We start from the raw sequence: 24,310 nt of genomic DNA, 5'->3' as shown, positions 1-24,310 counted from the left end.
GACGAACAGGATGGCTACTGAGGAAGAATCGGACTGAGAATGGTAATCGAGCAGATCCAAGTGGGTCGAATCCACATTCGTACGGTGAGAGTTTCTCTGAGTCGGGGTTTATTTGGGCGAGTCAGAAGTTTAATGCGGTTAGGGCGGCGCTTAGGATTGATGATAGGGCGAATATGAACATGAGTGTGTTCATTGCTCTCCTCTGGGTTTATACCAGATTCTAGAGATTGGAAGTCAATTGTAATTAATATACTAGAAGAGCAAGATCCTCATCAGTAGATGGTTATGTAGAGGAATAGTCAGATGACGTCTACGAAGTGTCAGTATCAGGCTGCTGCCTCGAATCCGAAGTGGTGGTCTGATGTAAAGTGGAACTTGATCAGTCGGAAGAGGCAGACGGTCAGGAAGGAGGATCCGATGATTACGTGGAGTCCGTGGAATCCAGTGGCAACGAAGAAGGTAGATCCGTAGACGCTATCGGCGATTGAGAATGGGGCTTCGTGGTATTCTATTGCTTGTAGGGCTGTGAAGTAGAATCCCAGGAGGATCGTTAGGGTTAGGGCGTGGATGGCGTGTTTTCGGTTTCCTTCTGTGATGCTGTGATGGGCTCACGTTACGGTAACGCCTGAGGCTAGTAGGATGGCTGTGTTTAGTAGGGGGACTTCTATCGGGTTGAGTGGTTTAATTCCTGTTGGGGGTCATTGGCCTCCTAGTTCTGGGGTTGGGGCCAGGCTCGAGTGGAAGAACGCTCAGAAGAACCCTAAGAAGAAGAATGCTTCGGATGTGATGAAAAGGATTATGCCGTATCGTAGGCCTTTTTGGACTGTGGGAGTGTGATGGCCTTGGAAGGTGCTTTCTCGTACAATGTCTCGTCATCATTGGAGTATTACTAGGAGTATTGAGATGAGGCCTAGGGTTAGTAGTATGGATGAGTTGTAGTGGAATCACATGATTAATCCTGAGGTTGTGAGTAGGGCGGCGGCTGCCCCGAAGATTGGTCAAGGGCTTGGGTCAACTATGTGGTATGAGTGTGCTTGGTGTGCCATTAGATGTTTTCTTGTAAGTATAGGCTTAGAAGGAGCACGAAGACGTAGGCCTGGATTATGGCTACTGCTACTTCTAGGATGGTTAGGAGTAGTAGGATGATTATTGTTAGGATGGATACTGCAGGAAGGGTGGGTATTAATGCAATGGAGGCTGTAGAGATGAGTTGGATGAGTAAGTGTCCTGCTGTAAGGTTGGCTGTAAGGCGGACTCCGAGGGCTAGGGGGCGGATTAGTAGGCTAGTTGTTTCGATCAGGATTAGTGCGGGGATTAGGGGTGTAGGGGTACCTTCGGGTAATAGGTGGGCTAAAGAGGCTGATGGTTGGTTTCGTAGGCCTGTTAGTAGTGTGGCGAGCCATAGTGGGAAGGCTAGGGCTATGTTCATAGATAGTTGGGTGGTTGGGGTGAATGTATATGGAAGGAGGCCTAGAAGGTTGATTGTAAGAAGTATTATTATTAGGGATGTAAATATTATGGCTCATTTGTGGCCATTTTTGTTGAGTAGGACTATTAGTTGTTTTGTGATTAGGTGAAGGAGTCATGTTTGGATAGTAGAAAGGCGGTTGTTGATTCATCGGTTGTTTGGGGACGGGAATAGTAGGGCTGGGAAGAGTAGGGATAGTAGGATTAAGGGGATGCCGAATAGATTGGGGCTGGAAAATTGGTCAAAGAAGCTTAGGTTCATGGTCAGGATCATGGTGTGGGTTTGGTAGTGAGGGAGGTCTTATTTGATGGGGGGTTGGTTGTGGTGAAGGCTAGTAGTTTTGGTTGGATGAGGAGTGCTAGGGTTAATCAGGTTATAATTATGATTGAAAATCATGGTGCGGGGTTAAGCTGTGGCATATCATTAAGGAGGGGGAAGTCCCTCTTTGGCTAGCTTAAAAGGCTAGTGCTGTTGCATAGCTTCTTAATGATTAGGATGATGATAGAAGGGACGATCAGGCCTCGAAATGTGGGAGTGGGGTTGATTCTACTACAATGGGTATGTAGCTGTGATTAGCCCTGCAAATTTCTGAGCATTGTCCGTAAAAAATCCCAGGCCGGGTGGTAATGAATGAAGTTTGGTTTAGTCGGCCTGGGATTGCGTCTGTTTTAACTCCGAGCGTTGGGACTGCTCAGGAGTGGAGTACGTCTCCTGCAGTAATGATCACGCGGATGGGGGATTCTATTGGGATAACTACGCGGTGGTCAACTTCTAGCAGTCGGAAGTGGCCGTTGGGTAAGTCTGGGGTGGGCACTATGTAGGAGTCGAATGATAGGTCTTTGAAGTCTGTGTATTCGTAGCTTCAGTATCATTGGTGGCCGATGGCTTTTAGGGTGAGGTCTGGTTCGTCGATTTCGTCCATTATGTAGAGGATTTGTAGGGATGGGAGGGCGAGGAGTACCAGGACGATAGCAGGTAGGATTGTCCAGATCAGCTCTACTTCTTGGGCGTCTACAGCATTGGACGAGAGTTTTTCTGTTAGTATGTGGGCTAAAAGGTAGAGAACTAGGCTGCAGATAGCTAGGGCAACGATTAGGGCGTGGTCGTGGAATTCAACGAGTTCTTCTATGATGGGTGATGAGGCGTCTTGGAATCCTAGTTGGGAGTGGTTGGCCACATGAGATGTACAGGATTTTTACCTGTGATTTAGTCTTGACAAGGCTATGTAATTGGTTTACTAACGTCTCATAAGAAAGAAGCATGAGCGGTTAATGCAGTTGGCTTGAAACCAGCATGTGAGGGTTCGATTCCTTCCTTTCTTGTACTTGGACGAAGGCCGGTTCCTCGAAAGTATGGTATGGGGGAGGGCAGCCGTGGATTCATTCAACGTTTGTGGTAGTTAGTTCTGGTTGTAAGACTTTTCGTTTGGCCGAAAAGGCTTCTCAGATGATGAATATTAGTATGATTACGGCTACTATTGAGATTAGGGAGCCGATGGAGGAAATGGTGTTTCATAGTGTGTAGGCGTCGGGATAGTCCGAGTATCGTCGGGGTATTCCTGCTAGGCCTAGGAAGTGCTGGGGGAAGAACGTTAGGTTTACTCCTGTAAATATTACCCCGAAGTGGGCTTTTGCTCATGTTTGGTGTAGGGTAAACCCAGTGAGTAGTGGGAATCAGTGAGTAAATCCTGCTAGAATGGCAAAGACGGCGCCTATGGATAGGACGTAGTGGAAGTGGGCAACTACGTAGTACGTGTCGTGCAGGGCGATGTCTAGGGAAGAGTTTGCAAGAACGATTCCTGTTAATCCTCCGATGGTAAATAGGAAGATAAATCCTAGAGCTCATAGTATTGGGGGGGGTCTCATTTGATTGTTCCTCCGTGCAGGGTGGCTAGTCAGCTAAATACTTTGATTCCGGTAGGGATGGCAATGATTATAGTGGCTGATGTAAAGTAGGCTCGGGTATCAATGTCTATTCCTACTGTAAACATGTGGTGAGCTCAGACGATGAATCCTAGGAAGCCGATGGATAGTATGGCTCAGACTATTCCCATGTAGCCGAAGGGCTCCTTTTTGCCTGAGTAGTACGTGACTACGTGTGAGATGATTCCGAACCCCGGTAGGATCAGAATATAGACTTCTGGGTGTCCGAAGAATCAGAATAGGTGTTGGTACAGGATTGGGTCTCCTCCTCCAGCGGGGTCGAAGAATGTGGTGTTTAGGTTTCGATCAGTTAGTAATATTGTAATACCGGCGGCGAGTACGGGGAGTGATAGAAGGAGTAGGATGGCGGTAATTAGTACGGATCAGACAAATAGTGGGGTTTGGTATTGTGAGAGTGCGGGGGGTTTTATGTTGATGGCTGTGGTGATAAAGTTGATGGCCCCAAGGATGGAGGAGATACCGGCTAAGTGGAGTGAGAAGATAGCCAGGTCTACTGAAGCTCCGGCGTGGGCAAGGTTACCTGCTAGGGGAGGGTAGACAGTTCAGCCTGTGCCGGCGCCAGCTTCTACAGTGGATGAGGCTAGTAGGAGGAGGAATGATGGGGGGAGGAGTCAAAAGCTTATGTTGTTTATTCGCGGGAATGCTATGTCGGGGGCACCGATTATGAGGGGGACTAATCAGTTGCCGAATCCTCCTATCATGATGGGTATGACTATAAAGAAGCTTATTACAAAGGCGTGAGCGGTAACGATTACATTGTAAATTTGGTCGTCGCCTAGGAGAGTTCCTGGTTGTCCTAGTTCTGCGCGGATTAATAGGCTGAGTGCGGTGCCGACTATTCCTGCTCATGCCCCGAAGATGAGGTACAGGGTGCCAATATCCTTATGGTTAGTGGAAAATAGTCATCGGTTGATGAAGGTGACGGGTAAGATGGCTGAGTGTTGAAGCGTTAGGCTGTAGTCCTTTTTACAGAGGTTTAATTCCTCTTCTTATCGGCTCTGTAGTGAAATTCATGTTGAGTTGCAAGCTCATCGATGCGCACTAGGGTGCGTCAGGGTCTTTGTAGGCAGAAGCCAATTGGTTTAGGCATTTAGCTGTTAACTAGAGTTTTGTGGGATCGAAGCCCATCTGTCTAGGGAGGCTTTAGCTTAATTAAAGCGTCTGACTTGCATTCAGAAGATACAGGTTAATATTCTGTAAGTCTTAATGTGCAGAAACTAAGAGGGTTTAACTCTTATTTAAGGCTTTGAAGGCCTTCGGTTTGGGGTGTTATCCTAAGTTTCTAGACAATGGCATGTATTATTGGGGACAGGGGAAGTAAGAGGATTGATAGTGAGGCAAGGACCGCAGTAGGTGTGCTTGGGGCTTTGCTAGTGTATCATTGTTTTATGTGGTTAGAGGAGTTGGGGGGAAGGGTAATTGTTGAGTGGTATGCGAGGCGTAGGTAGAAGAAGAGGCTGAGCAGTGATAGCATGGCAATTGCCATGGCTGCTGGTGTTATTTCCTGTTTAGTTAGTTCTTGGATGATAAGTCACTTTGGTATAAAGCCTGTTAATGGGGGGAGGCCTGCTAGGGATAAAAGTACTAGTATTAGGGTGGCGTTTAGCACTGGGGTTTTTGTTCATGAGGTTGTGATCATGGATAGGTTAAGGGCTTTGATTTTGTTAAGGGCTAGGAATACGGCTGATGTTATGATTGTGTATAGGTAGAAGGTAAGTAAGGCCAATTTGGGGCTGTAAACTAGGATGATGGCGATTCAGCCTAAGTGGGAGATGGACGAGAAGGCTAGGATTTTGCGTGTTTGTGTTTGGTTCAGTCCTATTCAGCCTCCTAGTGCTGTTGAGGCTAGGGCCATGGCGGTGAGTAGAGCTGGGTCAAGGGATTTGGATGTTAGTAGGAGCAGGGTTAGTGGGGGGAATTTTATGAGGGTCGAGAGTAGCAGGGCTGTTATTAGTGGCGATCCTTGTAGTACTTCTGGGAATCAGAAGTGAAATGGCACTAGGCCCAGTTTAATAGCGATTGCTGCTGTCAGTAGTAGACAGGAGGTTGGGTGGTTTATTTGTGTGATGTCTCATTGGCCGGTGACTCAGGCATTGGTTATGCTAGAGAATAGGACCAGGGCGGAAGCAGCTGCTTGGGTTAGGAAGTATTTCGTTGCGGCTTCTACTGCTCGTGGGTGGTGGGATTTGGCAATTAGGGGAATGATGGCTAGTGCGTTGATCTCCAGTCCTGTCCAGGCCAGAACTCAGTGGTTGCTGGAAATTGTGATTGTGGTGCCCAAGATGAGGCTGAAGGTTATGATTGGGGTCGCGTAAGGGTTCATTAGTAGAGGAGGGGGTTAAACCATCATTTTCGGGGTATGGGCCCGATAGCTTGATTAGCTGACTCTACTAGAAAATAATATAAGGGAAGTATGGAGAATTTTGATTTCTCTTGTGTGGGTTCAATTCCTACTTTTCTAAGGTCAACAGGAAATGAGAGGGCTGTTATACCTCTATGTTCACTTTATCATAGTGACCCTTTGTAGTTCAGGCACATTTCCTTATGTAAGGAGGTAGGCCTGCATAGCAGATAGGTATGCTGATGTGTCAGAGGCACAGAGCTAGTGTGAGGGGTAGGAAGTTTTTTCATAGTAGGTGCATTAGTTGGTCATATCGGAATCGTGGGTATGAAGCTCGGACCCATAAGAAACCAGAAGATAGTAGGAGGACTTTTGTGGCTAGGATGACGGGGAATAGTTCTGTGGGTGGCCCTAGGGCGCTTGGGTTTAGGAATATGATGGCTGTAAGTGTATTTATTAGCATAATGTTCGCATATTCAGCTAGGAAGAATAAGGCGAAGGGTCCTGCGGCGTATTCAACGTTAAACCCTGAGACTAGCTCAGATTCACCCTCTGTGAGGTCAAAAGGAGCTCGGTTTGTCTCTGCTAGGGTGGATACGTATCATATTATTGCTAGGGGTCATGAGGAGAAAATGAAGTATAGAGGCTCCTGTGCGACGGCAAAGGAGCTGAGTGTGTAGCTTCCGCTTAGTATGATTATTGATAGCAGGATTATGGCCAGTGTCACTTCGTATGAAATGGTCTGTGCTACTGCCCGTAGGGCTCCGATTAGTGCGTATTTTGAGTTCGAGGCTCAGCCTGATCATAGGACTGAGTAGACGGCTAGGCTTGACATGGCTATTAGGAAGAGAACTCCGAGGTTTAGATCTGCTAGGGGAAATGGGAGTGGTAGTGGTGCTCAAGTGGTGAGGGCTAGGACAAGGGCTAGTATTGGTATCAGAATGAATAGAAGTGGGGAAGAGGTAGAGGGTCGGATGGGCTCTTTGGTAAATAGTTTCAGTCCGTCCGCAAATGGTTGAAGTAGGCCAAAAGGCCCGACAACGTTAGGGCCTTTGCGGGATTGTATGTAGCTTAGGATTTTCCGTTCTACTAGGGTTAGGAAGGCTACGGCAATCAGGATTGGGATGATGTATAGGAGGGATATAACGAGGCAGCTTAGTGTTGTTATTTGAATCATGGGTGAAGCTAGGGAGAGGATTTGAACCTCTGGGGAAAGGGCTTAAGCCTTCTGCACTTGCCGGGCTCTGCCACTCTAGCTGGTCCTTTTCTAGGATTGAAAGTGGTGGGGGAAGGCCCTCTTCACGGTTTAGTTGGTTTCACTGCTTAGAGGGGGGGGGCGTGCTTGTGGTATTGGCCCCACTTTCCCGGTCCTTTCGTACTGGGGGGAGTGTGTCATAGATAGAAACCGACCTGGATTGCTCCGGTCTGAACTCAGATCACGTAGGACTGTTAATCGTTGAACAAACGAACCCTTAATAGCGGCTGCACCATTAGGATGTCCTGATCCAACATCGAGGTCGTAAACCCCCCTGTCGATATGGGCTCTTGAGGGGGATTGCGCTGTTATCCCTGGGGTAGCTTGGTCCATTAATCAATTATATTGGGTCTGGTCACTGTTAGCACTTTGAGGGGTAGCTCTAGGTAAAGAGTCTTGTTTTTGGAGGATTTGTTCTCCTCCAAGGTCGCCCCAACCGAAAAATATCGACCAGGCTCTGCGATGGTAGTGGCCCCAGTGGGGTTGATTGAGGATTCGCGGTGGTCGTTGATTTTTAAGTTCCACAGGGTCTTCTCGTCTTATGTTCACATCCCCGCTTTTGCCCTGGGGATGCACTGCAGTGAGTCCAGAGAGTGCACTGGCACCACTGGGGATGAACTGCAGTGAGTCCAGAGATTGCACTGGCACCACTGGGGATGCAGTGCAGTGAGTCCAGAGACTTCACTGGCACCACTGGGAATGCAGTGCAGTGAGTGCAGAGAGTGCACTGGCACCACTGGGGATGCAGTGCAGTGAGTCCAGAGAGTGCACTGGCACCACTGGGGATGCACTGCAGTGAGTCCAGAGAGTGCACTGGCACCACTGGGGATGCAGTGCAGTGAGTCCAGAGAGTGCACTGGCACCACTGGGGATGCAGTTCAGTGAGTCCAGAGAGTGCACTGGCACCACTGGGGATGAACTGCAGTGAGTCCAGAGATTGCACTGGCACCACTGGGGATGCAGTGCAGTGAGTCCAGAGACTTCACTGGCACCACTGGGAATGCAGTGCAGTGAGTCCAGAGAGTGCACTGGCACCACCGGGGATGCACTGCAGTGAGTCCAGAGAGTGCACTGGCACCACTGGGGATGCACTACAGTGAGTCCAGAGATTGTACCATCACCACTGGGGATGCAGTCCAGTGAGTCCAGAGAGTGCACTGGCACCACTGGGGATGCACTGCAGTGAGTCCAGAGAGTGCACTGGCACCACTGCGGATGCACTGCAGTGAGTCCAGAGAGTGCACTGACACCACTGGGGATGCAGTGCAGTGAGTCCAGAGAGTGCACTGGCACCACTGGGGATGCAGTTCAGTGAGTCCAGAGAGTGCACTGGCACCACTGGGGATGCAGTCCAGTGAGTCCAGTGAGTGCACTGGCACCACTGGGGATGCTGTGCAGTGAGTGCAGAGAGTGCACTGGCACCACCGGGGATTCACTGTAGTGAGTCCAGAGAGTGCACTGGCACCACCTGTGATGCAGTACAGTGAGTCCAGTGAGTGCACTGGCACCACTGGGGATGCAGTGCTGTGACTCCGGAGAGCGCACTGGCACCACTGGGGATGCACTGCAGTCAGTCCAGTGAGTGCACTGACACCACTGGGGATGCACTTCAGTGACTCGAGAGAGTGCACTGGCACCACTGGCGATGCACTGCAGTGAGTCCAGAGACTGCACTGGCACCACTGGGGATGCACTTCAGTGAGTTCAGAGAGTGCACTTGCACCACTGGGGATGGGTTTCAAGCCAACTGCATTAACCGCTCATGCTTCTTTCTTATGAGACGTTAGTAAACCAATTACATAGCCTTGTCAAGACTAAATCACAGGTAAAAATCCTGTACATCTCATGTGGCCAACCACTCCCAACTAGGATTCCAAGAACCAGGAGGTTCGGTGAAAATAGGGCTAGTGCTATTAGAGGGGTGATTATTAGGGTAAGCCCTAAGCTGTCTTTAATGGAGAAGTATGGGTGGAATGGGATTTTGTCGCAGTCTGATACGATTCCTAGTGGGTTATTTGAGCCTGATTCGTGTAGGAAGGTTAGGTGGACTAGGGTGATTCCTGCAATTAGGAAGGGCAGTAGGAAGTGGATGGCGAAGAATCGGGTTAAGGTTGGATTGTCTACTGAGAATCCTCCTCAGGCTCATTCTACTAGAGTTTGCCCAATGTACGGGATGGCTGAGAATAGGTTGGTGATTACGGTGGCCCCTCAGAATGACATTTGTCCTCATGGTAGGACATACCCTACGAAGGCAGTTGCTATTAGGGTGAGTAGGAGGATTACTCCTGTGTTTCAGGTTTCTTTGTATAGGTAGGAGCCGTAGTAGAGGCCTCGTCCGATGTGTAAGTAGATGCAGATAAAGAAGAGCGAAGCACCGTTGGCGTGGAGGTTGCGGATGAGCCATCCGTACTGGACGTCTCGGCATGTGTGAGCTACTGAGGAGAAGGCGAGTGAAGTGTCTGCGGTGTAGTGTATGGCTAGTAGCAGGCCTGTTAGGATTTGTGTGGCTAAGCAGATGGCTAGAAGGGAGCCGAAGTTTCATCAGGCAGAGATGTTGGAGGGGGCGGGTAGGTCGATTAGGGAGTTGTTGATTATTTTTAGTAGGGGATGGGATTTGCGGATGTTAGGGGCCATTAGTGAGTCTGTGTGTTATTAGGATTATTACCAGGATGGAGAGGGCGAAGGATCCTAGGTAGGCCTTAATTAGCCCTGTGTGTATTGAGGTTGCGGCTTTGCTTGCGGCTACTTGTAGTTCAGCAAGGCCCTCTGGCCCTATTTTTTTGAGTCAGGAGAGGTCGATCAAGTGTAGGGCAATGTTTTGTCCCTTTTCTAGTAGGTTTTTGGAGAAGAATCGGTGTACTAGGGGGTTGAAGTACCCTAATGCAGAGGAGAAGTTTATGAGGGGGTTTGGTTTGGGGTGAGTGAGGGTGTGTGTTATGTTCGATAGTTCTAGGGCTAGGATGATTCCTAGGATTGTTATGAGGATGGCAGCGGTTTTGGTGATAAGGGGTATGGTTATTGGGGGGGTTTTGGTTGGTGTGATGAAAGAGGTAATGATTATTCCTGCTGTAATGCTGCCTAGGGCGAGTCGGGTTAGGGGGGCGGTGATTAGTGGGTTGTTTTCGTTTATTGATACTATTGGGGGGATTCGGGTTTGTCCAGCTTGGACTAGGATGGTTATGCGGATGCTGTAGGTTGCGGTGAATGCTGTGGCTATAAGGGTTAGGAGTAGGGCTCAAGTATTTAGGTATGATGTGTTTAAGCTTTCGATGATGAGGTCTTTTGAGTAGAATCTGGCTAGGAATGGGGTTCCTATCAGCGCCAGGTTTCCGATGGTTAGGCAGGAAGTAGTGACTGGGAGTATTTTCTGTAGGCCTCCTATCTTTCGGATATCTTGTTCTCCGTTTAGGTTGTGGATGATAGACCCTGAGCATAGGAATAGTATGGCTTTAAAGAAGGCATGGGTTGAGATGTGTAGGAAGGCTAGTTGTGGGAGGTTTAGTTCGATAGTGACTATTATTAGTCCTAGTTGGCTGGATGTTGAGAAAGCAATGATTTTTTTGATGTCATTTTGGGTTAGGGCGCATGTGGCAGCGAATAGGGTTGATAGAGCACCTAGGCATAGGCAGGCAGTTAGGGCTGTCTGGTTGGTGGCTAGCAGGGGGTGCATGCGGATGAGCAGGAAGATTCCGGCTACTACTATGGTACTGGAGTGCAGTAGGGCTGATACTGGGGTGGGGCCTTCTATTGCTGCGGGCAGTCATGGGTGGAGTCCAAATTGGGCGGATTTTCCTGCGGCTGCGAGGATTAATCCTATGAGGGGGAGGATTGGGGTTTGGTGGGGGTGTACGGCTTGTTGGATCTCTCAGGTGTTGAATGTTGAAGCTAGTCATGCTATGCTCAGGATCAGTCCGATGTCTCCGATTCGGTTGTAGATTACGGCTCGTAGGGCGGCGGTGTTGGCATCTGCTCGGCCTTGTCATCAGCCGATGAGAAGGAAGGACATGATTCCTACTCCTTCCCAGCCTACGAATAGGAGGAATATGTTGTTTGCGGTTGTTAGGAGGAGTATGGCGACTAGGAATGTCAGTAGGTAGGTGAAAAATTTTGTTACGTATGGCTCTGAGGCCATGTATCATATGGCGAATTGTAGGATTGATCATGTTACAAATAGGGCGATTGGAAGAAATGTTATTGAGTATTGGTCTATTTTTAGGCTCAGGGGGATTTTAAAGTTTATAATGAATTTTCACTCCCAGTGGCAGGTGACAGATTCTACTCCCGAGTAGATGAATGCGGTTGTAGGGGCTAGGCTAATTAGGAATGCGGTTTTAACAGCGCGGGTGGTGGCTTGTGGGGTGTTTTTAAAGTTTTTAAATAGAAATGGCAGGATGATTGGGGTTAGGAGGATTGTCAGCGTGAGTAGTGTGAGGGAGTTGATTAGTAGTGTGGGGTTCACTACTTTTACTTGGATTTGCACCAAGATGGGTGGTTCCTAAGACCAGTGGATTGCTGTTATCCTTTAAAAGTAAGGGGGCTGAGGTTTTAGGCTCAGATGTAAGAGTTAGCAGCTCTTGTTGGTTAAACCCTCCCCTCGGCAGGTAAGAAGGTTTGAACTTCTATTCTTAGAATCACAGTCTAATGTTTGGTTTAAACTATACTTGCATGAGGGGATTCCGGAGATCAGTTCGGGTTTGAGGATTAGGAGGAATATTGGGATAATGTGGAGTGTTATGAGCAGGTGTTCTCGCGTGGTTGAGTTTTGCATAGATGTGATGTGGGAGGGGATTGAGCCTCGTTGGGTCATTAGTAGTATGAATAAGGTGTAGGAGGCGGTTAGTAGGGTTGCGATTCCTGTTAGGATGATCGTGAAGGCAGATCAGTTGAATAAGGTGATTATAATGGTTAGCTCTGCTATGAGGTTTGTTGTTGGGGGTAAGGCTATGTTTGTTAGATTGGCCAGCAATCATCAGGTAGCTATGAGTGGTAGGAGAGGTTGTAGGCCTCGTGTGAGTAGTAGAATTCGGCTGTGCGTACGTTCATAGTTTGTGTTGGCTAGGCAGAATAGTATGGAGGAAGTTAGTCCATGGGAAATTATTAGGATCATTGCCCCTGAGAATGATCAGTGGGTTTGGATTATTCCTGCGGCGATAACTAGGCCTATGTGGCTAACGGATGAATAAGCGATTAGTGATTTTAGGTCTGTCTGTCGTAGGCAGATTGAGCTAGTCATTAGGGCGCCTCATAGGGCCAGGGTTAGGAAGGGGTAGTGCAGGAGGTTGGACAGTGGGCCCATAAATAGAGTGACTCGTATAATTCCGTATCCTCCTAGCTTTAGTAGTAGGGCGGCGAGGAGTATTGAGCCTGCGATGGGTGCTTCTACGTGGGCTTTTGGCAGTCAGAGGTGTAGGCCGTATAGTGGGGCTTTTACTATGAATGCTATGAGCAGTGCTAGACCTGATAGTATTCCTGTCCATGAGGTGGATAGGGTTGGGTGGGTTAGTTGTAGGGTTGGCAGGTGCAGGGTGCCAATTTTCACGTATAGGTGTATGATTGTGATTAGCAGGGGTAGAGAGCTTACTAGCGTGTAGAATAGCAGGTAGATGCCAGCGCTTAGGCGTTCTGGTTGGTTCCCCCATCGGGTGATTAAGATTAGGGTGGGAATGAGGGTTGCTTCAAATGAGATGTAAAATAGTGCTAGTTCTGTGGTGGAAAAGGCTAGTAGGATGAATGGCTGGACTGCGACTAAGGTTGAGATAAAGATTCGTTTGCGTTGTAGGGGTTCTTGTTGCAGGTGGTTTTGGCTTGCTATGATTATGAGTGGGAGTAGTCAGCAGGATAGTACTAGGAGGGGGGATGAGATTTGGTCAATTCCTGTTCAGTTGGATAAAAATTTGTAGGGGTAGTAGGTTGGGATTAATCACTGTAGGCTTAGGGCAGCGATTAGGAGGCTGTATAAGGTGGTGTTAGTCCATAGAAATTTTGGTGGAGACAGCAGGGCTGTTGGAAGAAGTATGATTGTGGGTAGGATGATTTTTAGCATTGCAGGAGGTTTAGGTTGTGTAGGTGGTCGGAGCCATGTGTGCGGGTGGAGGCTACTAGGATGGCCAGGCCTGTGCCCGCCTCACACGCTGAGAAGGTTAGCATGAGAATTGGTACCATGGTGAATGAGGAGACTTGGTTTTCGATGGATCATATTGATAGGCCTACGAATATCGATAATATTATGCTTTCAAGGCATAGTAGGGCGGATACTAGGTGGGTTCGGTGGAAGGCTAGTCCTAGTCCGCTGAAAATGAAGGCTGAGTAGAAGCTTAAATGTAGGGGCGACATAAGAAAGTTACAGGGTTGGCTGTAATCTGCTGGGTCGAAACCAGCTATCTTTTTGGTTAGACTAACTTTCTGTTATTCTGCTCATTCTAGGCCCCCTTGAATTCACTCGTAGGCCAGTCCGAGTGTTAGGAGAAGGAGGATCACTACAGTTCAGGTGAGGGTCATTAGGGGGGATTGGAGTTGGACGGCTCATGGCAGGGGGAGTAGGAGGGCGATTTCTAGGTCGAATAGGACGAACAGGATGGCTACTGAGGAAGAATCGGACTGAGAATGGTAATCGAGCAGATCCAAGTGGGTCGAATCCACATTCGTACGGTGAGAGTTTCTCTGAGTCGGGGTTTATTTGGGCGAGTCAGAAGTTTAATGCGGTTAGGGCGGCGCTTAGGATTGATGATAGGGCGAATATGAACATGAGTGTGTTCATTGCTCTCCTCTGGGTTTATACCAGATTCTAGAGATTGGAAGTCAATTGTAATTAATATACTAGAAGAGCAAGATCCTCATCAGTAGATGGTTATGTAGAGGAATAGTCAGATGACGTCTACGAAGTGTCAGTATCAGGCTGCTGCCTCGAATCCGAAGTGGTGGTCTGATGTAAAGTGGAACTTGATCAGTCGGAAGAGGCAGACGGTCAGGAAGGAGGATCCGATGATTACGTGGAGTCCGTGGAATCCAGTGGCAACGAAGAAGGTAGATCCGTAGACGCTATCGGCGATTGAGAATGGGGCTTCGTGGTATTCTATTGCTTGTAGGGCTGTGAAGTAGAATCCCAGGAGGATCGTTAGGGTTAGGGCGTGGATGGCGTGTTTTCGGTTTCCTTCTGTGATGCTGTGATGGGCTCACGTTACGGTAACGCCTGAGGCTAGTAGGATGGCTGTGTTTAGTAGGGGGACTTCTATCGGGTTGAGTGGTTTAATTCCTGTTGGGGGTCATTGGCCTCCTAGTTCTGGGGTTGGGGCCAGGCTCGAGTGGAAGAACGCTCAGAAGAACCCTAAGAAGAAGAATGCTTCGGATGTGATGAAAAGGATTATGCCGTATCGTAGGCCTTTTTGGACTGTGGGAGTGTGATGGCCTTGGAAGGTGCTTTCTCGTACAATGTCTCGTCATCATTGGAGTATTACTAGGAGTATTGAGATGAGGCCTAGGGTTAGTAGTATGGATGAGTTGTAGTGGAATCACATGATTAATCCTGAGGTTGTGAGTAGGGCGGCGGCTGCCCCGAAGATTGGTCAAGGGCTTGGGTCAACTATGTGGTATGAGTGTGCTTGGTGTGCCATTAGATGTTTTCTTGTAAGTATAGGCTTAGAAGGAGCACGAAGACGTAGGCCTGGATTATGGCTACTGCTACTTCTAGGATGGTTAGGAGTAGTAGGATGATTATTGTTAGGATGGATACTGCAGGAAGGGTGGGTATTAATGCAATGGAGGCTGTAGAGATGAGTTGGATGAGTAAGTGTCCTGCTGTAAGGTTGGCTGTAAGGCGGACTCCGAGGGCTAGGGGGCGGATTAGTAGGCTAGTTGTTTCGATCAGGATTAGTGCGGGGATTAGGGGTGTAGGGGTACCTTCGGGTAATAGGTGGGCTAAAGAGGCTGATGGTTGGTTTCGTAGGCCTGTTAGTAGTGTGGCGAGCCATAGTGGGAAGGCTAGGGCTATGTTCATAGATAGTTGGGTGGTTGGGGTGAATGTATATGGAAGGAGGCCTAGAAGGTTGATTGTAAGAAGTATGATTATTAGGGATGTAAATATTATGGCTCATTTGTGGCCATTTTTGTTGAGTGGGACTATTAGTTGTTTTGTGATTAGGTGAAGGAGTCATGTTTGGATAGTAGAAAGGCGGTTGTTGATTCATCGGTTGTTTGGGGACGGGAATAGTAGGGCTGGGAAGAGTAGGGATAGTAGGATTAAGGGGATGCCGAATAGATTGGGGCTGGAAAATTGGTCAAAGAAGCTTAGGTTCATGGTCAGGATCATGGTGTGGGTTTGGTAGTGAGGGAGGTCTTATTTGATGGGGGGTTGGTTGTGGTGAAGGCTAGTAGTTTTGGTTGGATGAGGAGTGCTAGGGTTAATCAGGTTATAATTATGATTGAAAATCATGGTGCGGGGTTAAGCTGTGGCATATCATTAAGGAGGGGGAAGTCCCTCTTTGGCTAGCTTAAAAGGCTAGTGCTGTTGCATAGCTTCTTAATGATTAGGATGATGATAGAAGGGACGATCAGGCCTCGAAATGTGGGAGTGGGGTTGATTCTACTACAATGGGTATGTAGCTGTGATTAGCCCCGCAAATTTCTGAGCATTGTCCGTAAAAAATCCCAGGCCGGGTGGTAATGAATGAAGTTTGGTTTAGTCGGCCTGGGATTGCGTCTGTTTTAACTCCGAGCGTTGGGACTGCTCAGGAGTGGAGTACGTCTCCTGCAGTAATGATCACGCGGATGGGGGATTCTATTGGGATAACTACGCGGTGGTCAACTTCTAGCAGTCGGAAGTGGCCGTTGGGTAAGTCTGGGGTGGGCACTATGTAGGAGTCGAATGATAGGTCTTTGAAGTCTGTGTATTCGTAGCTTCAGTATCATTGGTGGCCGATGGCTTTTAGGGTGAGGTCTGGTTCGTCGATTTCGTCCATTATGTAGAGGATTTGTAGGGATGGGAGGGCGAGGAGTACCAGGACGATAGCAGGTAGGATTGTCCAGATCAGCTCTACTTCTTGGGCGTCTACAGCATTGGACGAGAGTTTTTCTGTTAGTATGTGGGCTAAAAGGTAGAGAACTAGGCTGCAGATAGCTAGGGCAACGATTAGGGCGTGGTCGTGGAATTCAACGAGTTCTTCTATGATGGGTGATGAGGCGTCTTGGAATCCTAGTTGGGAGTGGTTGGCCACATGAGATGTACAGGATTTTTACCTGTGATTTAGTCTTGACAAGGCTATGTAATTGGTTTACTAACGTCTCATAAGAAAGAAGCATGAGCGGTTAACCTCCTGGGAGACCCAGAAAACTTCACCCCAGCAAACCCGCTAGTAACCCCACCACACATCAAGCCAGAATGATACTTCCTATTCGCCTACGCCATCCTACGTTCAATCCCAAATAAACTAGGAGGCGTATTAGCACTGGCCGCCTCCGTACTGATCCTATTCCTAATCCCATTCCTGCACAAATCAAAACAACGAGCAATAACATTCCGACCACTCTCCCAGCTCCTATTCTGAGTACTAGTCGCCGACCTCCTCGTCCTAACATGAGTAGGAAGCCAACCCGTCGAACACCCATTCATCATCATCGGCCAACTCGCTTCAATCGCCTACTTCACTATCCTCCTATTTCTCCTCCCCGCCGCAAGCGCCCTAGAAAACAAAATACTCAACTGCTAAATACTCTAATAGTTTATAAAAACATTGGTCTTGTAAACCAAAGATTGAAGACTTACCACTTCTTAGAGTACCCCAAACTCAGAAAAAAAGGACTCAAACCTTTATCTCCAGCTCCCAAAGCTGGCATTTTCAATAAACTATTCTCTGACCCTAACCCCTAAACCGCCCGAATAGCACCCCGCGACAACCCCCGCACAAGCTCCAATACAACAAACAAAGTCAACAACAGCCCCCAACCCGCCACTAAAAACATCCCTGCCCCATGTGAATAAAACATGGAAACTCCACTAAAATCCGACCGAACAACAAACACCCCAACATTATTCACAGTAGAAACCCCGAACTTCCAAGCCCCCATAAACCCCCCAAACACCAACCCCCCAAAAACAATTGCCACAAACGCTACTGCACATCCAATCACCCGTCAATCCCCCCAAGCCCCAGGGAAAGGCTCCGCTGCTAAAGCTACTGAATAAACAAACACCACCAGCATACCCCCCAAATACACCATAAACAGCACTAAAGCCACGAACGAAACCCCAAGGCCCAGCAACCACCCGCACCCCGCCACAGACGCTAACACCAAACCAACAACCCCATAATACGGCGAAGGATTCGACGCCACACCCAAAACACCCACCGCAAAGCAAATCCCTAAAAAAAACATAAAATAAGTCATTATTCCTGCCCGGACACTACCCGAGGCCTGCGGCTCGAAAAGCCGCCATTGTTCTCAACTACAGGAACTAACCGCAAGCCCCCAATAATTCTACCCCATCTATGCCATTATGCTTAACCCCCCCCCCTCCCCCCCCGAGGCGGGGGTATTTGGTTATGCATATTCGTGCATAAATTTATATACCCCATATACATACATACTATAGTACCAGTAATATACATTATATACGGACTATCTTATAAGCAGGTGCTAAACCCATACATGTACACGGCCATTAAACCCTTAAACACACTCCTACCAAACCACCCGGCATGAATGTTCTAGGACCATACCCCACAACACCCAATACAACTCCACTCAAGCGCATAACAAGACCCCATTTTAATGAATGCTCACAGGACATGCTCCAACAACAACTCTCCACCACATATCTCATGCAGTTCGTATCAGACGGATTTATTAATCGTACTCCTCACGTGAAATCAGCAACCCGTTGCACATAATGTCCGGTATGACTAGCTTCAGGCCCATACGTTCCCCCTAAACCCCTCGCCCTCCTCACATTTTTGCGCCTCTGGTTCCTCGGTCAGGGCCATCCATTGGGTTCACTCACCCCTCCTTGCCCTTCAAAGTGGCATCTGTGAGTACTTTCACCTTCTCAATGCGTAATCGCGGCATGTTCCAGCTTTTTGGCGCCTCTGGTTCCTCTTATTTTTTCCGGGGTTACCTCACAGGTGGCTATTCCCAGTGATCTCGGGGGTCCCACAATCTAAGCCTGGACACACCTGCCTCACGGCCTATCCTATATTTCAAGGGTCCCTCGATGAGACGGTTGGCGTATATGGGGAATCATCCTGACACTGATGCACTTTGACCACATTCAGTTAATGTTACCTCCACCCTCCGGGTTAAATGGGGCTATTGGATGAATGCTCGTTGGACATAGCACAAAACAACAAATCATTAAGCGCAACCCCTGCGCTTCACAAACTAAACCAGTAAACTTTCGCTAACCACCATGTAGCATAAACCTTCATCGCCCAATCCCAGCAAACTACCTCTAAAACTCCATTAATCATCCCTTCCATGACATCATCGGAACGATGTACATATACACACAAACACATACAAAATAACTTAAACTTATTAGAGAAACTCCAGTACTAAAAATAGTAAACACAAGCAATAATTTCATATACTTCACTCTCACTCACCACTCAACTATCAGCTAACCACACCCCCGTCCACATAGCTTAACACAAAGCATGGCACTGAAGTTGCCAAGATGGCATAAAACATGCCTGCGGACAAAAGACTTAGTCCTAACCTTACGGTTGGTTTTTGCTAAATATATACATGCAAGTATCCGCGCCCCAGTGTAAACGCCCTCGACCACCTACCCCCATACAGGCCTTGAGGAGCGGGTATCAGGCACACCCAAGTAGTAGCCCAAGACGCCTCGCTAAGCCACGCCCCCACGGGTATTCAGCAGTAATTAACATTAAGCAATGAGTGCAAACTTGACTTAGTTATAGCAACAGCCTAACTTCAAGGGTTGGTAAATCTTGTGCCAGCCACCGCGGTCATACAAGAAACCCAAATCAACCGTCCTATTGACACGGCGTAAAGAGTGGTAAAATGCCTATCCTAGCTAACTAAGATCAAAATGCAACTGAGCTGTCATAAGCCCAAGATGCACCTAAACACACCATTAAGATGATCTTAGGAACTAACGACTGATTTAAACCCACGAAAGCCAGGGCCCAAACTGGGATTAGATACCCCACTATGCCTGGCCCTAAATCTTGATACTTACTTTACCGAAGTATCCGCCAGAGAACTACGAGCACAAACGCTTAAAACTCTAAGGACTTGGCGGTGCCCCAAACCCACCTAGAGGAGCCTGTTCTACAATCGATAATCCCCGATTAACCCAACCACCCCTTGCCAACACAGCCTACATACCGCCGTCGCCAGCCCACCTCGAATGAGAGCACAACAGTGGACACAATAGCACCCCGCTAATAAGACAGGTCAAGGTATAGCCTATGGAGTGGAAGAAATGGGCTACATTCCCTATTCATAGGGCACACGGAAAGAAGCGTGAAACCACTTCTGGAAGGCGGATTTAGCAGTAAAGTGGGACAATAGAGCCTACTTTAAGCCGGCCCTGGGGCACGTACATACTGCCCGTCACCCTCCTCAAAAGCCACATCCCACATAACTAATACCATAAATACGCTGAAGATGAGGTAAGTCGTAACAAGGTAAGTGTACCGGAAGGTGTACTTAGAATATCAAGACGTAGCTATAACACCAAAGCACTCAGCTTACACCTGAAAGATATCTACTAGACCGGATCGTCTTGAAGCCCCCCCTCTAGCTCAACCACACAAATAGTACACCAAAACTAAAGAATTTACTAAACTAATTAAACTAAAGCATTTTACAGTCTTAGTATAGGCGATAGAAAAGACACTTAGACGCGATAGAGACCCCAGTACCGTAAGGGAAAGATGAAATAGCAGTGAAACAATCAAAGCAACAGACAGCAAAGATCAACCCTTGTACCTTTTGCATCATGGTTTAGCGAGAACAACCAAGCAAAGTGAACTAAAGTTTGCCCCCCCGAAACCCAAGCGAGCTACTTTCAAGCAGTTAAAGAGAGCGAACCCGTCTCTGTTGCAAAAGAGTGGGATGACTTGTCAGTAGAGGTGAAAAGCCAACCGAGCTGGGTGATAGCTGGTTACCTGTGAAACGAATCTAAGTTCCCCCTTAATCCTCCCTACCGGACATCCTGAACCCTAATGAGATGATTAAGAGCTATTTAATGGAGGGACAGCTCCATTAAAAAAGGACACAACCTCGACTAGCGGATAATTCTTACTACTGATCCTACCGTGGGCCCTAAAGCAGCCATCAAAAAAGAGTGCGTCAAAGCTCCACCACCTAAAAATACCAAAATAAGATGATTCCCTTATCACAAACAGGTCAACCTATGAATATAGGAGAATTAATGCTAAAATAAGTAACTCAGGGCCACACCCCTCTAACGGCGCAAGCTTACATAGAAACATTATTAACAGACCTAGACAGATACAAAAACCCCTACAAGACCACGTATTAACTAACCCTGTTAACCCGACTCAGGAGCGCCTATAAGAGCGATTAAAATCTGTGAAAGGAACTCGGCAAATTAATAAGGCCCGACTGTTTACCAAAAACATAGCCTTCAGCAAATTAAACAAGTATTGAAGGTGATGCCTGCCCGGTGACTTAGGTTTAACGGCCGCGGTATCCTAACCGTGCAAAGGTAGCGCAATCAATTGTCCCATAAATCGAGACGTGTATGAATGGCTAAACGAGGTCTTAACTGTCTCTCACAGATAATCAGTGAAATTGATCTCCCCGTGCAAAAGCGGGGATGTGAACATAAGACGAGAAGACCCTGTGGAACTTAAAAATCAACGACCACCGCGAATCCTCAATCAACCCCACTGGGGCCACTACCATCGCAGAGCCTGGTCGATATTTTTCGGTTGGGGCGACCTTGGAGGAGAACAAATCCTCCAAAAACAAGACCATACCTCTTTACCTAGAGCTACCCCTCAAAGTGCTAACAGTGACCAGACCCAATATAATTGATTAATGGACCAAGCTACCCCAGGGATAACAGCGCAATCCCCCTCAAGAGCCCATATCGACAGGGGGGTTTACGACCTCGATGTTGGATCAGGACATCCTAATGGTGCAGCCGCTATTAAGGGTTCGTTTGTTCAACGATTAACAGTCCTACGTGATCTGAGTTCAGACCGGAGCAATCCAGGTCGGTTTCTATCTATGACACACTCTCCCCAGTACGAAAGGACCGGGAAAGTGGGGCCAATACCACAAGCACGCCCCCCCCCTCTAAGCAGTGAAACCAACTAAACCGTGAAGAGGGCCTTCCCCCACCACTTTCAATCCTAGAAAAGGACCAGCTAGAGTGGCAGAGCCCGGCAAGTGCAGAAGGCTTAAGCCCTTTCCCCAGAGGTTCAAATCCTCTCCCTAGCTTCACCCATGATTCAAATAACAACACTAAGCTGCCTCATTATATCCCTCCTATACATCATCCCAATCCTGATTGCCGTAGCCTTCCTAACCCTAGTAGAACGGAAAATCCTAAGCTACATACAATCCCGCAAAGGCCCTAACGTTGTCGGGCCTTTTGGCCTACTTCAACCATTTGCGGACGGACTGAAACTATTTACCAAAGAGCCCATCCGACCCTCTACCTCTTCCCCACTTCTATTCATTCTGATACCAATACTAGCCCTTGTCCTAGCCCTCACCACTTGAGCACCACTACCACTCCCATTTCCCCTAGCAGATCTAAACCTCGGAGTTCTCTTCCTAATAGCCATGTCAAGCCTAGCCGTCTACTCAGTCCTATGATCAGGCTGAGCCTCGAACTCAAAATACGCACTAATCGGAGCCCTACGGGCAGTAGCACAGACCATTTCATACGAAGTGACACTGGCCATAATCCTGCTATCAATAATCATACTAAGCGGAAGCTACACACTCAGCTCCTTTGCCATCGCACAGGAGCCTCTATACTTCATTTTCTCCTCATGACCCCTAGCAATAATATGATACGTATCCACCCTAGCAGAGACAAACCGAGCTCCTTTTGACCTCACAGAGGGTGAATCTGAGCTAGTCTCAGGGTTTAACGTTGAATACGCCGCAGGACCCTTCGCCTTATTCTTCCTAGCTGAATATGCGAACATTATGCTAATAAATACACTTACAGCCATCATATTCCTAAACCCAAGCGCCCTAGGGCCACCCACAGAACTATTCCCCGTCATCCTAGCCACAAAAGTCCTCCTACTATCTTCTGGTTTCTTATGGGTCCGAGCTTCATACCCACGATTCCGATATGACCAACTAATGCACCTACTATGAAAAAACTTCCTACCCCTCACACTAGCTCTGTGCCTCTGACACATCAGCATACCTATCTGCTATGCAGGCCTACCTCCTTACATAAGGAAATGTGCCTGAACTACAAAGGGTCACTATGATAAAGTGAACATAGAGGTATAACAGCCCTCTCATTTCCTGTTGACCTTAGAAAAGTAGGAATTGAACCCACACAAGAGAAATCAAAATTCTCCATACTTCCCTTATATTATTTTCTAGTAGAGTCAGCTAATCAAGCTATCGGGCCCATACCCCGAAAATGATGGTTTAACCCCCTCCTCTACTAATGAACCCTTACGCGACCCCAATCATAACCTTCAGCCTCATCTTGGGCACCACAATCACAATTTCCAGCAACCACTGAGTTCTGGCCTGGACAGGACTGGAGATCAACGCACTAGCCATCATTCCCCTAATTGCCAAATCCCACCACCCACGAGCAGTAGAAGCCGCAACGAAATACTTCCTAACCCAAGCAGCTGCTTCCGCCCTGGTCCTATTCTCTAGCATAACTAATGCCTGAGTCACTGGCCAATGAGACATCACACAAATAAACCACCCAACCTCCTGTCTACTACTGACAGCAGCAATCGCTATTAAACTGGGCCTAGTGCCATTTCACTTCTGATTCCCAGAAGTACTACAAGGATCGCCACTAATAACAGCCCTGCTACTCTCGACCCTCATAAAATTCCCCCCACTAACCCTGCTCCTACTAACATCCAAATCCCTCGACCCAGCTCTACTCACCGCCATGGCCCTAGCCTCAACAGCACTGGGAGGCTGAATAGGACTGAACCAAACACAAACACGCAAAATCCTAGCCTTCTCGTCCATCTCCCACTTAGGCTGAATCGCCATCATCCTAGTTTACAGCCCCAAATTGGCCTTACTTACCTTCTACCTATACACAATCATAACATCAGCCGTATTCCTAGCCCTTAACAAAATCAAAGCCCTTAACCTATCCATGATCACAACCTCATGAACAAAAACCCCAGTGCTAAACGCCACCCTAATACTAGTACTTTTATCCCTAGCAGGCCTCCCCCCATTAACAGGCTTTATACCAAAGTGACTTATCATCCAAGAACTAACTAAACAGGAAATAACACCAGCAGCCATGGCAATTGCCATGCTATCACTGCTCAGCCTCTTCTTCTACCTACGCCTCGCATACCACTCAACAATTACCCTTCCCCCCAACTCCTCTAACCACATAAAACAATGATACACTAGCAAAGCCCCAAGCACACCTACTGCGGTCCTTGCCTCACTATCAATCCTCTTACTTCCCCTGTCCCCAATAATACATGCCATTGTCTAGAAACTTAGGATAACACCCCAAACCGAAGGCCTTCAAAGCCTTAAATAAGAGTTAAACCCTCTTAGTTTCTGCACATTAAGACTTACAGAATATTAACCTGTATCTTCTGAATGCAAGTCAGACGCTTTAATTAAGCTAAAGCCTCCCTAGACAGATGGGCTTCGATCCCACAAAACTCTAGTTAACAGCTAAATGCCTAAACCAATTGGCTTCTGCCTACAAAGACCCTGACGCACCCTAGTGCGCATCGATGAGCTTGCAACTCAACATGAATTTCACTACAGAGCCGATAAGAAGAGGAATTAAACCTCTGTAAAAAGGACTACAGCCTAACGCTTCAACACTCAGCCATCTTACCCGTCACCTTCATCAACCGATGACTATTTTCCACTAACCATAAGGATATTGGCACCCTGTACCTCATCTTCGGGGCATGAGCAGGAATAGTCGGCACCGCACTCAGCCTATTAATCCGCGCAGAACTAGGACAACCAGGAACTCTCCTAGGCGACGACCAAATTTACAATGTAATCGTTACCGCTCACGCCTTTGTAATAATCTTCTTTATAGTCATACCCATCATGATCGGAGGATTCGGCAACTGATTAGTCCCCCTCATAATCGGTGC

General features: G+C 47.8%; 2 long non-coding RNA genes across 5 annotated transcripts in view; one reads left to right on the top strand and one right to left on the bottom strand.

The window, feature by feature from the left end:
* The window catches only part of LOC308187504, a 535,540-nt gene that overhangs the window by 266,899 nt on the left and 244,331 nt on the right, over positions 1-24,310 (bottom strand). The window lies entirely within an intron of this gene.
* LOC308187510 lies at positions 260-22,573 on the top strand. Its single transcript, XR_013944749.1, has 2 exons — positions 260-1,237; positions 14,650-22,573. It is a non-coding gene; the product is annotated as an uncharacterized lncRNA (long non-coding RNA).

Source organism: Anser brachyrhynchus, assembly GCF_964034855.1.
Source record: "Anser brachyrhynchus genome assembly, chromosome: 1".
NCBI lineage: Eukaryota > Metazoa > Chordata > Aves > Anseriformes > Anatidae > Anser > Anser brachyrhynchus.
This window is presented reverse-complemented; position numbering and strand designations above follow the sequence as displayed.